The 12,473-nt window shown below is 37.4% G+C and overlaps 1 long non-coding RNA gene across 1 annotated transcript; it reads left to right on the forward strand.

Moving 5' to 3' along the window:
• The first annotated feature begins 81 nt into the window (after nt 1-81).
• On the forward strand, nt 82-2,063 carry LOC109209016. The gene is made up of 3 exons (XR_002065298.1): nt 82-209; nt 905-967; nt 1,753-2,063. It is a non-coding gene; the product is annotated as an uncharacterized LOC109209016 (long non-coding RNA).
• Nucleotides 2,064-12,473: the final 10,410 nt, after the last annotated feature.

Here is a 12,473-nt window from a genome sequence, read left to right on the forward strand (position 1 = left end):
TAAAATAAAGAAGGAAGACAATTTAAGTGGGCCTTAGCCCATCTGCTTCAAATTGACGAAGCTAGAAAAGGGTTTGAAAACAAAAAATCCCTTTAGCCAACCACATCAAACGAGAAAAGAAAGAAAACGTTTCTAGTGTTTCTTAGCGCCGATACCGTGTTTCACTTCGTCATCGGCACAAATTTTTGAGCTTCCACAATAAACTCCAGGTAATTTCATGTAATTCTTTTTTCTTTTGATACAATATTATTTTTGTTCATGATTCCTTGCGGGATTGAGTAGAGAAAATGCTAGGATAAAGTTAAGGGAATTGAAAAAGGGAGAAGCGCCACATTTAAACTTCTATAGAATTAGAAGATGACTAACATCCCTAAAGAAAGAAAAGGTTGGATTGGAGAAACAAAAGAAGCCTAAAGCTTCACCAACGTGAAAGAAAAATTTGAGAAAATAAAAAGCTTTGATCACTAAAGCTTTGGGCACCAGGTCCGGTGAAGTTTGTAGTTGCTCTTAGTGAAATTACTCGACGACTTAGAACAAAATAATCAATTTCTCCTTTTTTCTTTTTTTGGGAATTTGCTTGAGATATTTTCCATAGTGTATGCTTTCATTGAGTACAAAAAAAAGGATTTAAATATCAATTAAGAAGGAAGATCATGGACAATAATATTATCCGATGTTTGTAGTATTCATATGATTTAAGGAGACCAAATAGTACAATAAATAGACTATATGAATGACCTTTTTTTAGAAGATTATGGACTCACTTAAGTTAACTGTAGTACAGGCAGACAAATTTGACGAATTGAGAACTAAACGTGTGATCCCGAGGGGTGGATATTCAAATTTAGTTATGAATTAGCCCGAACAAGGAAACTAACACGACATTAATATGATGTGATCATAGATTGATTGAAGGAACCCATACGGATTGCTCGAGGTGACGAGTTTGGTATTTTGCACGAGTACTGTGAGTAGTAATCTTACCGCAATTTGTGTTTTCATAACCTGCATGGTTTATACATTATTTTGAAAATAAAATATGTTACCGAATATTTGAAATTGCATGTGGGACAAGTCTTTTACTTGATATGGTACTAAATAATTTACTTGAGACGTTTACAGTTATTTAAAATGTTCTCACTGTTACTAGACATGTTTTACTATTACTAAAGATATGATTACCATACCGAAATTGGATTATATGATTTGATAATTGAAATGCCCTGTACTGTTTTGAAAATGCTTCCATGTGAAGATTTACTGTTTACAAAGAAAAGTATGAACGGGAGGAGACTTTGAAGGATCCCGTAGCTAACGGCGGGTTCGTTAGACCTGGTGCACCTTGTATTTACCGATTACCGAATACAGTTATAGCCCTCGCTAGTGGGAAGGTAGAACTAGCATACAGTTACAGTTTTCCCTCGAGTAGGGACCTACAGTTATATTTGACTCCTTTTACGAAGGGGTCCAGACAGTGATACAGATTACATGATCCTTTCTTGGAACCCTCCCAAACATATTGATATGACAATGTTTACAGAGTTTATTACTGAATTGTTAATTGATTCCTGCTTACATGAAAACAGACAAGATTGATTGTTGTTACCGATTCTGAAAAAGGGCATTTATTTCATGATATTTTTTAATTATTGTACGAGCATGTTTTCTGACTTGTCCCTATGAAAAAAAAGGTTGTGGTTAAGTGTTATTACTCACTAAACTAGCGACTCATTCCCCGCTATTTTTTTACAGAGACAGCAGTTGACGTGAGTGAGGATTTCGTTAATTGGAGTATACGAGTTAATAGTTCCTGGTGAGCCCCGCACTTGTTCGCGTGGGCGAAGAGTCTATTTATTTGTCATCGTCTTTGCTTTTGAACTCTTAGAGTCGCTCCATAGTCATTTTTATTAGTGTTATGGTTATTCATTCATTATATTGGATTAGTTCCTAATATTGCATTTGTTTTCATATTTCTGAGATGGGATTAGTATTATTATGTTGATAAGTTTTGTAATCTTAGTGAAAACTCATTTTTGGTTAGTTGATGAGGATTATGACTGATTTAGCTGAATATTGGTTGGTTGTTATTTGTTTAGGAGACAGAAAAACTTTTGGATAGTCCTAAAATAGGGGAAACTCTGTCCGATTTTCTGTAAAATACCAATGAGGCTTACTTGGGGGCACTTGCTCCTAAGCGCTAGTCATGATCCTAAATTGGGTCGTGACACTGCCTCAAATCTAAAGCACTCCTCCCAATTTCACTTCGGTCAAACAAAGCAATATTTTATTTTTTATTTTTTATTTTTTAGAGAAGGACCAAGGAATCAGTTTTATCCAGAAGATGAGTTACGATTTTACTTATTTATTTCTTTAATTATTATACCAAGCAGAAATTGGTTTTTTCGTACTTGCATATTCATCACTAAGAACTAGATTGTTATTTAAAGTTACAAATAAAGTATTTAAAGAAAAGCAAATTACATAAGCAGGCACCTAAACTTGGCACTGTTTTTAACTTAGGCACTTAAAGTTAGGCCTATTCCTATTAGACACTTAAAGTATATCCAATATGTGTCTATTGAACACCTCATTGACCATCACTAGGAAAAACAAAGTGAGTGTAATCCACCCGCGAATGACATGGCAAATAGTTGTTTCTCAATAATTATTAAATAGTTGTTTTGAGAAACTGAAATTTCCTTCGATCTTGGCTGGAAATTTATTCTCCGACGATCCTGTAATGCCACCTCCAACAATCTCTCTCCTTTTCTTCCTTATTTCCTCATTTCGGAAACACCTTAAAAATTACACGCTTCTTCAAAATTCAAATCAGATAACCATCGAGTTTGATGGAAAATTTCGCCGGTGATTTCAGTTGATAATGAAAGCTTTGGCAGCACCACGACCAAGAAAACTTGAGAGTAAGCTGAAGGAAATTCTTAAAGAGTGATTCTTTGCACTTCTTCCCCTAGATATTCTGTAAAAAATGGAATTGGAGATTTTAAGGATTGGCCGTGATGGATTTTTTTATGAAGAATAGCCAAAAATTAAGATTTTATCTAAAATTTTCTTTAGCTCTTCACGCGCATTGTTCACACAATATGACATGTCAGCGATCTGTGTTAAATAGACACACTTGGAAGGTAGTTCGAGTACCTAATAAAAAAGCGCCAGCACTCTCCACAATAAATTTTCAGTTTTTTCACGCTATTCAAAGAACCCTAAGCCCCAAATTTCAAAATGAGGATGGCACAGACTCTTCGCCTTGCTGTCCTCCCTCCTTAATTGGTGCGCTCTCTCTCTCTTCCTCTTTCTCTCTGAGTGTGTAATATGCTTAATTGAAGTTCAATTTTACTTTGAATTATTCCTAAAAATTTTACTGTTATAAATTGGTATTTTGTTCAATCTAGGATTCGTGATAGAAGAAATATATATTTTAATTTAAGATAAGGAACCTCCAATTACATTTCCTTTCTTTTATAGCTTACCAGTCCGTCACTTTTCTACTTCGCTTTATCTCTGTAGGAAGGTAGAGAGGAAACCGGTGGCTATCATCTCCGCACATCCAATCTCCTTTCAATTTCAAGTAAACCAGGCTCTGCTCTCTCTCTGACAAAAGCAATTTCTTTCTTTAGATTTGTATGGCTCTCTGTTATTTGAAAATTTAAAGAAAGTTGTGAGGTGGTTTTGGGTTTTTGTTTTGTGATCTGTGGAAGGAGGTAAAAGATATTAAAATTCTTGATGGAAAATGGATATTTTTTTTTATTTCTTGGTTGTAGATAACTAGATGTAGAAAATCTTGGATTATTTGTTTTGAATTATATATGTTGATATCTTCTGTCACCATTCTCATCCCTCTCTCTCCTCCACCACTCCTCCCCTTCCTCCTCCACTGTCTTGAAGCAAAATAGGCCGAAAACCTTTCAAATTTTGTAGGAATCTTGCTGGCTTGATAATGACATAATCTATGTGTTGAAGCTTTTTACAAAATAAAATGCATAGAAAGAGAAGATTTTTGGCCCCTCCATTTATGTTGCTCTGTTCGATGATGAATTCGGGTAACATCAGTTTGAAATTCTTGTTACCCGGTTCTTCAAAAGTTTGAAGCTTTAAGAAAAATTAGTAATTTCATATTATTGCTGATAATATCAATTAAAGATTAAAGCTGAAACTTAAAAGCTCTATGAACACCCACTCGAGTTCGAAGCTTTAAATTTCAAATTGAAGAATTTGGAGGTTATCTTATTCTGTTTTCATTACCACTTGATTTTGTTCTTGAATTTCATAGATGTGAAGCAGGTCGGATCCAGGCTTCAATTGTAAATTGAAGTGTTTAAGGCTACAACTTCTATCTCACTCAAGAAGGACCATTATCTACTTGTAAAATATTTTGCTTGATGATCATATGGAGCCTGAGATCAAAAGGTAAGAATACTTTCATCTATTATATTTGGAAAGCTGTTCAATAAGAATTCTGTATATTATTTGCTTTATTCAGTTTAGCTTTCTGTTGCATCATTGAGTTTGTTTTGATTGACTTTTTGATAAGTAATCTTATTGACAGCACCTAGGGGGAATTGTATAGCCACGAAATTATCTAGATTTGATTTGCTCAATTATGTATGGGATAATTGCTGCTGCCCAGATACTCCTTGCGCGGGTTGTATTGCTTGTTGCTCTCCCAAAATTGTATTACAACCTGAAAATTGCATCAGTTGTGCATTCGACTTTGAACCAGCGGAATGTGCTACTTTTTGTGGTTTTGAACTGTCCAATGCATCCAAGAGTGCCCTATCATGGACTGAAATCATCGCCTTGCTTGAAGGCACAAAAACAGGTGCTATAGAACTCAATTTTGTCGTTGGAGACGTTCGAGTAGCTTTGTTACCTTGTGCCGTTGGTGAAGCAACTGAATGTGGGCTGCCACCTTCACTTTCCGTGTCATCACTATACTCAAAATCAACTCCATCCTCGTCTTCTTCACCCCCAACTTGATCAGCCCATAATTTTCCTTGTAACATCCCTCGATCAACAAGTTCTCTATGCTCTTGTGATTGTTTATGTTGGTTAGATTGCACATTGCTCTTCTCCTTCCCAAACTCCTTCACCACATCATAAACATTCCCTGTGGACAACAGAAGCTGCCAGGATTCACTGCCTATCTCCTTTTTCCCATCGCTGGTGTATTGCTGTGCCAGCTTAGCGTTATTTATAGGTGGTGAATTGATACCAACATCTCCTCCGCAGCTAAAATTTCAGAAACATTTGGACTGGTGACCTGCGCTGCAATTTGTCGAGGACCTGGAATACTTAAATGTTGCTGCTGTTCTTGTACGCCTAAAGAAGTGTTTTGCCTAGTAGGAGATCTTACTACAGTCCAGCCATCCCCTTTTGCATTTTTTCGTATTCCATCTTCATTAGAGGAAGTTAAGACAAATTTATGTCCCTCTACATTAACGCCCGTAGCTTTTTTTTTTTTGGTAGAAAATAAAAACTTTATTTAATCATCCCAAAAACACACATATACAATTTCACTTCTCCTATCCTTCTAATATTCCATACCTTCACTATATTTCAATCTATCATTTCCCTATCCAAAATGTTTCTGTTTCTATCTATATAACTTTTCAAACCAGCTCATATTTGCCTTGCTCTTCGTCTTCTGTATTATCTCCAAGCATTTGTATTTGCATGCATGTTGAATCTGCTCTAACACTACTTGTGGTCGAGGCACTCTTTTCCTCCATATAGCTTCATTCCTGACTTTCCATATATGATATATGACTGCTGCCAAAACTGCCTTCGTAAATGATCTTCCAATTTTCCCTTTTGCAATTCTAGTCATCCTTCTCCATATCCCCGTCACTTCCATGTTCTGTATATTCATCCCAAGCCATTTTAACACTTCAGCCAAGCACAATCTGAGTATGTGCATTCAAAGAACAAATGTTCATTGGATTCTGTGTTTCCTACGCATAGCATGCAGTCACTATCTTTAGTTATTTTCATTTTTAGTGTTCTATCTTTTGTCAGCAGTTTCTTCCTCATCACAAGCCAACTGATGAAGCTGTGTTTAGGGACATTCATTTTATTCCACACTCCTCTGCACCAAGGCCATTGATCTAGCCTTCCTCTTCTCCAATTATAGCCACTCTTGATTGTGTACTTCCCTGTCCTCGATTGCCAGCCATTTCCTATGTATCCAGTTACATATATATCACGGATGTCACAAATTTTTCTCCAGTACCAGCAGCTGTCTTTTGAAATCTTCTCCCTTCAGATAGATGTGGTTGATCCATTTCACCCACAAGTTGTCTTCTTTGTTTGCTATATTCCCCCCATATTTTGCCACCGCAGCTTCATTCCATTTTATACATTCCCTTATACCCAACCCTCCTTCATTTTTTGGCCTATACACAAGGTCCCAAGCCACAAGTGGTACCTTATTTGGTATGCTATTTCCAGCCCACAAGTAATTCCTGCAAATTGTTGTAATGTCTTTGAGGACCTTCTTGGGGAGTATAAAAATTGTTGCCCAATATGAATGAATATTGATCAATACAGAATTGATCAATTGCACTCTCCCTGCATACGACAGATTCTTTGAGCCCCATTAGTGTATTCTTGTACTTAGCTTCTCCACCAACATTTCACAATCACTTGCCTTCAGTTTCCTTGCAACTATAGGAACTCCTAGGTACCTAAATGGCATAGTCCCTTTTTTTGTAACCTGTTATGTCACATATGTTCTCCAAGCACTGGCTATCCATGTTTGCACTGTATACATTTGATTTTCCAGCATTTGTACTTAAAGCAGAAGTATTAGAGAAAGTTTGTAATCCCCTCAACATTAGCATAATACTTTGATACTCTCCTTTACAGAACATCAATACATCATCTGCAAAGCAAAGGTGGTTTAGCTTTAACCCTTTACACTTTGTGTGGAATGCAAACCCCTCCTGTGTAGCTACCCATTGCATAATTCTAGTGACGTACTCCATGCTTATTACAAAGATGAGTGGTGAAATAGGATCACCCTGTCTTAGGCCCCTTTTCCCCTCAATACATCCATACAACCCACCATTCAGAGCAATTGAGTACTGAGTAGTTGTCATGCACTCCATTGTCCATTTGATGAACTTTACAGGGAAGTTCAAAGCATAGATCATTTCTTCCACAAACCTCCACAGTATCATATGCCTTCTTAAGATCTATCTTTATCAGGCAGCTTCTCGTTGACTTCTTCCTATTATACATCTTTACCAGGTCATGACATATCAGAATGTTTTGCACTATGCTTCTGCCTTCCACAATAGCACTCTGATTTTCCGATATTATCGTTGGTAGCACACCTTTTAGCCTGTTACATAGCACCTTCGAGATGATCTTGTATGCAGTATTACAGCAAGCAATTGGCTTGTAATCTCCTACATTATCTGCATGGTTGTTTTTAGGAATCAGTGTTAAAGTAGTTCTATTAATACTTTTCAGCATTTTTGTAGTATCAAAGAACTCTTTCACACTTCCAACCACATCTTGTTCAACCACTAGCCAACAGTCTTTGAAAAATTGAGCTCCATATCCATCAGGTCCTGGAGATTTATCTCCCCCTATTGCCCATAATGCTTCTTTAATCTCCTTTTCTGTAACTGCAGCTTCCAGATGTTCTCTTTGCTCCTGTTGTAGAACTGGTCCTTTCTTTACTAGACTGCTGCATACATGCTGTCTATTTCCTTTGCTTTCCTCTAGTAGCTTTGAATAGAAGTCAATGAATGCCTTTGCTATCCCTTCAACCTCAGTTTTCTCATTCCCTTCTGCATCTTTAATAGAAAATATCCTATTGCATTCCTTCTAGCTTTTATCACACTATGGAAATATTTTGTATTTTGATCCCCCTGCTTAATCCATTGCACTTTACTTTTCTGCCTCAAGAATTGTTCTTTTGCAGTCTTCCATTTAATACTTTCTTTCATCAGTCGAACCTCCTCTTCAATTAGTTCCACATTTCTAGGATCATTTTGTATCTTCCTTTGGCATTCTGTCAGTTGCTCCATTGCTGCTTCTGCCATTCTTTCTACATCTGAAAATCTTTCCTTGTTTAATTTCATTAATACACTCTTTGTTCTGTTCAGTTTCCCTATCAGCTGATACATCTTTGTGCCATGTATCTCCTTTTTCCTGTACCCTTATTTGGAATTCTGGTAATATACTCCACATATTAAAATATCTAAATGGCTCATGACTGTACCGCCAGTTCTTGGGGATAGTTGTTTTGATTTTTGCATTTTTATTAAATTATTTACTTGATGACCTTCAATCAAACTGTGTTATATCTTGGTTGGCTTACCTAGCTGGTTGTGTTAGGTGTCATCACGACTTGGTGGGATTTTGGATCGTGTCACGTTTTCTCCCTAGTTTCTTCTGGTTGTTAGAACTAGGCTTTAAACCAGGACTCTACAAGATTTTACTAGATTGGGCCCCAAGGAGATGGAAGAGCTAGAGTGACAATCTCAACCAAGGTTTGAATAACATAGGTGTCACTAAGTGAAATCTTCCCATCTACTGAAGCCTTGGCCAACACTTGTGCTGGTTGAGGTAGTTGATATAACATAGGTGTGCAAGTTCGTCCAAACCCCACTGTTTTCTTCTTCTTTTTTTTAAGAAAAAAGACATTGACTAGACCGGTTGCTAAGCTTTCCAATAGAAACTAGCTACTCCCCTCTACCTTTAAGTTCAATATCATGTAAACTATTGCAGATAGTTACTTATACTCTTTACATTCCCTCCTTCTCAATTAATAATTGCTGGACAATGATCATAGATACCTTCATGCATGACTTAGCAGTAGCCTTTAAACCAGCAGTTTGAGCACTTAATTCAACAGTAGGAGCTGCAATATTTTGTGCACCTGACTTAGCAGCTGTCACACCATCTGTTTTCCAAATCTGGGAAGTAGCATGTTGTTGTCGTGCATTTGGTATCACAGTTGTAGTAGCTCGATCACCAGCTGTCCGAACTTGCTGCTGCACCTGTCCTGTAAGGTTTTGATGCCCAACTTCCTTAGCTTTTTGTCCAGTAACGGGGCTTGTAGTACCACCAACAACCACAGGATCTTTGGCTGTAACATGTCCAGATTTGCCTGGAGAAAGCACCAGTCCATACCTTGGCCTTTCCTCATCGCCAATCTGTTGCTTCATATTCCCAACCTCCTTCACATGTTGCTCATGTTCATTCACCAAAGCATCAATGGAGTTTGAATCAATGGTCTTTGATGATAAAATCTGATTTTGGAGACCTGTAGATTTCTTCTTGCTGGCTGTACGATTCACCACTGTCCTGTCATTGCTCTTTGAAGCAGAGTTGCTGGGATTTGTAACAGATTTCCTTGTCTGCCCAGCACCTTTAGCCATTGAAAGCCCAGCGTTAGGTGTAGCTAGATCCACCTTTGTAGTCAATGAATCAGTAGGTGTCAAAGTTCCAGGTGCAGCCTGCTCAATTCCAGCTGATACTTGATGTACCTGATGAAGCTGCATACTCTAATACCCCAACACTTACATTATCCGGCCCTATAGTGGTTCGATCACCAGTTGTCATATCATCCTTTGCCTTGTCAATTTATACAGTAGATTCAGCTTGATCAGCAGCAGAAGGTTTAGCAACAGGTGTAGCAGTAACAGCTAGTGCAACAGCAGTTGCCTTACTGCCTTGTAAATTGTTTCCAAAGCTCTTGTAGCAGGGATATCAGCTGGAAGTTTATTTTTCCTAACACTTGAGGCATCAGTCAACTTCACCTCACTATCAGTAGGAGATTTAGTCATGCCTGGCTTAGCATGCTCCTTGCCAACTTCTGTTACTCCCATACTTTGTGTAGTAGGATTTGCCTCAGCTGAAACAACTGCAGCAGTAGTGTTTTCTCGAGGTATTGTTCCATTGGAACTTCTAATCACAGCTGGTGTATTAATCAACTTATTTCCTCAGATCCTTGATGAACAACAAGGGAATTATTCCCATTATTGTTATCTGCATCCATACCTTGGTCTCAATAACCTGCTGCATCTTTTTTGCATTCAATAATTGCCTCAAATCCCCTTGATATCGTTCTACAGTACTTCGATCAGCTTGTTCTTGAACAACTTCAACTTCTTCAATCTCAGCATCATTGTGTGTCTTTTTCGATATATATCGACATGTATTCTCATCGTGGCCCTGGTGTTTACAACAATTACAGTACAAAGGTAGATTGTCATACACAATTTCCTGAAACACTTCAATAATTTTTCCACTTGTTTTATCCAAACTTTGAAGCCTCACACGTTTGGGATGCTTGTCCAGTAGGTCCAAGATCACCTTTACCCTTGTTGTGCTTGGTCTTGATTTAATTTGCATTGCTTTATCAATGGCAATAGGTCTTCCAGCAGCAGAAGCGATTGATCACAGAGCCTTTTTCACAAACAGATCCGGCGCAAGGTTTGGCAGTGATATCCATATAACTGCTTTTGTTGTTTCTTCCTTGGGATCAAAACCAATAGACCATGGGAAGATTCTACACTGATTCTCCTCTCCCTTGTGCGCAAAATAAGTAACAGATCGCGTCAAAGACATTACAAAATCATCAAACTGATCAAACCTTAGCAAAACTTGTCTTGGCGCTAATAATCCAATCAAACAATGTCCCTTAACCCCAAGTTGTTTGGGCAGTAGAGTTTGAATCTCCTTCAATTCTGGTGCTCGTGCAGATACTTTAACCACGATTGCCTGGTGTAAACCTTCTTCTCTTGCAAATTGTTGCCGCTCCTCCATGTCAAAAACCAGAGTTGGTTCTCCATGGACAAAGTCTACTGTTTTATGTTGTGTTTGATTCAAAATAGTTGTTGGTTTAGACTGAACAAGACGTCCAGCATATGTAGTTGTAGTCTTAAATATCCAGTCAAAAAAGGTGTTATTTTTCTCTATGAAGCAAGAATGGCAAGTTTTGAAAATAATGCTACAAACATATTCATCCAAAATGTATGTGACAACTAGAATGTATAAGAAAGTTAGAAGCTGTGACAATGCCCACTATTGCAGAAAGGTAAATTGGTATTTTAATTTAGTTGGATGCTTCCTCGACTCCTTGGCTTAAGCATTGTTTTTGTTTTCTTACTCTTTTTTCCTTAGAGTGCAGGTGGTTTTGCGCAGTTAATCCGTTCGATTGCACCAGTATTGGATGAGACAATAAGACTGAAAGTCCTCACTCTTCTTCCATGTATTTTTAGATGTGTTTGTCATTCGCGTATTGCCGTGAGATTAGCTGATTACTACCAAAGCCCAGTCAATAATGTTGGTTATGGTTGAACTTTAGTACTTGAGATCTAAGTGTACTTTTGTCCTCTTTTGCACATAATATTTTACCAAAATGTACCATGTTATGTCCATATTGTACGTAATGCTCTTTTCCTTGTGGTTACTTCTTTCGATTTCAATAGGGTATTATTTCTACTAGCCCCAGCATTACACAATATCGGCATGAAAGAAAACACTTGCTAAATATTTAGCCTGTTGGGCCTGTGCAGTTGCAGGGGAATCTCTATTTAGTACTTGAACATAAAAGATAAACTTCTTAAAACTAATCATCGGATGCACTAGTTTAATCAAACAATATTTACTCCTCATGGGAATTGATCCTCTGGAAACCTGCAATTGGATCCGCGTCATGGAAATTTGTAGTTCTTTCTATGATTTATTTCTACATTACCTTAACTTTATTAGTTGATACTAATCTTCTAAAATACATATTTGAACCTATAACTTGGTATAAATGTGATCAGAATTTGTGGGCATTACTGGCACAGCAAAAAAATTACATGGACTTCCATTAGATTGGCTACAGCTGGGTATAATCATCTTGCCTCAGACAGCTTTACCTGAGCACACAATTTTATCTTCATTAGTCCTATTATATCCTCTCTGTAAATTTTGCAAAATTATTACTTTTCTCTCATTGTATATACCAAATTAAACTCCAGGTTGCTCATATTCTGTCATTTCTAGCAGCTATACCAGACTTTTTTATGTTTGCTATTTTATAACTCGGTCGTATTATATTGCTCTTTTAATACCTTTTGGTACTAGGTAACTCTTCTGCGATGTATCTTTGTGCGACTTGTGAATTCATCGTTGGAGAATATAGGTGGATGTGTATCAAATTTGACTAAAAGATAAAAATAAAGTCAACTCCTCGGTAATGTGAGTTCCAATGACAGGTGACATCTTCTACTCTGTTAGACAATGCGAGAAACTACTGAAGAGATGTTCATCTTCATCACTAATCATATACTTTTCTAGGCAGACTTTTGCTAATATTGCGGCTCTTGAATTTATTTGTTAGAACGAAGAAACCCTTGAAAGTAAATATGTGAAATCAAATCTCCACCACTGGATCGATTTGGCATTTGGTCACAAGCAGCGGGGATAACCAGCAGTTGATGTAAGAT

The sequence above is a fragment of the Nicotiana attenuata genome, unplaced genomic scaffold (genome assembly GCF_001879085.1).
Source record: "Nicotiana attenuata strain UT unplaced genomic scaffold, NIATTr2, whole genome shotgun sequence".
Lineage (NCBI taxonomy): Eukaryota > Viridiplantae > Streptophyta > Magnoliopsida > Solanales > Solanaceae > Nicotiana > Nicotiana attenuata.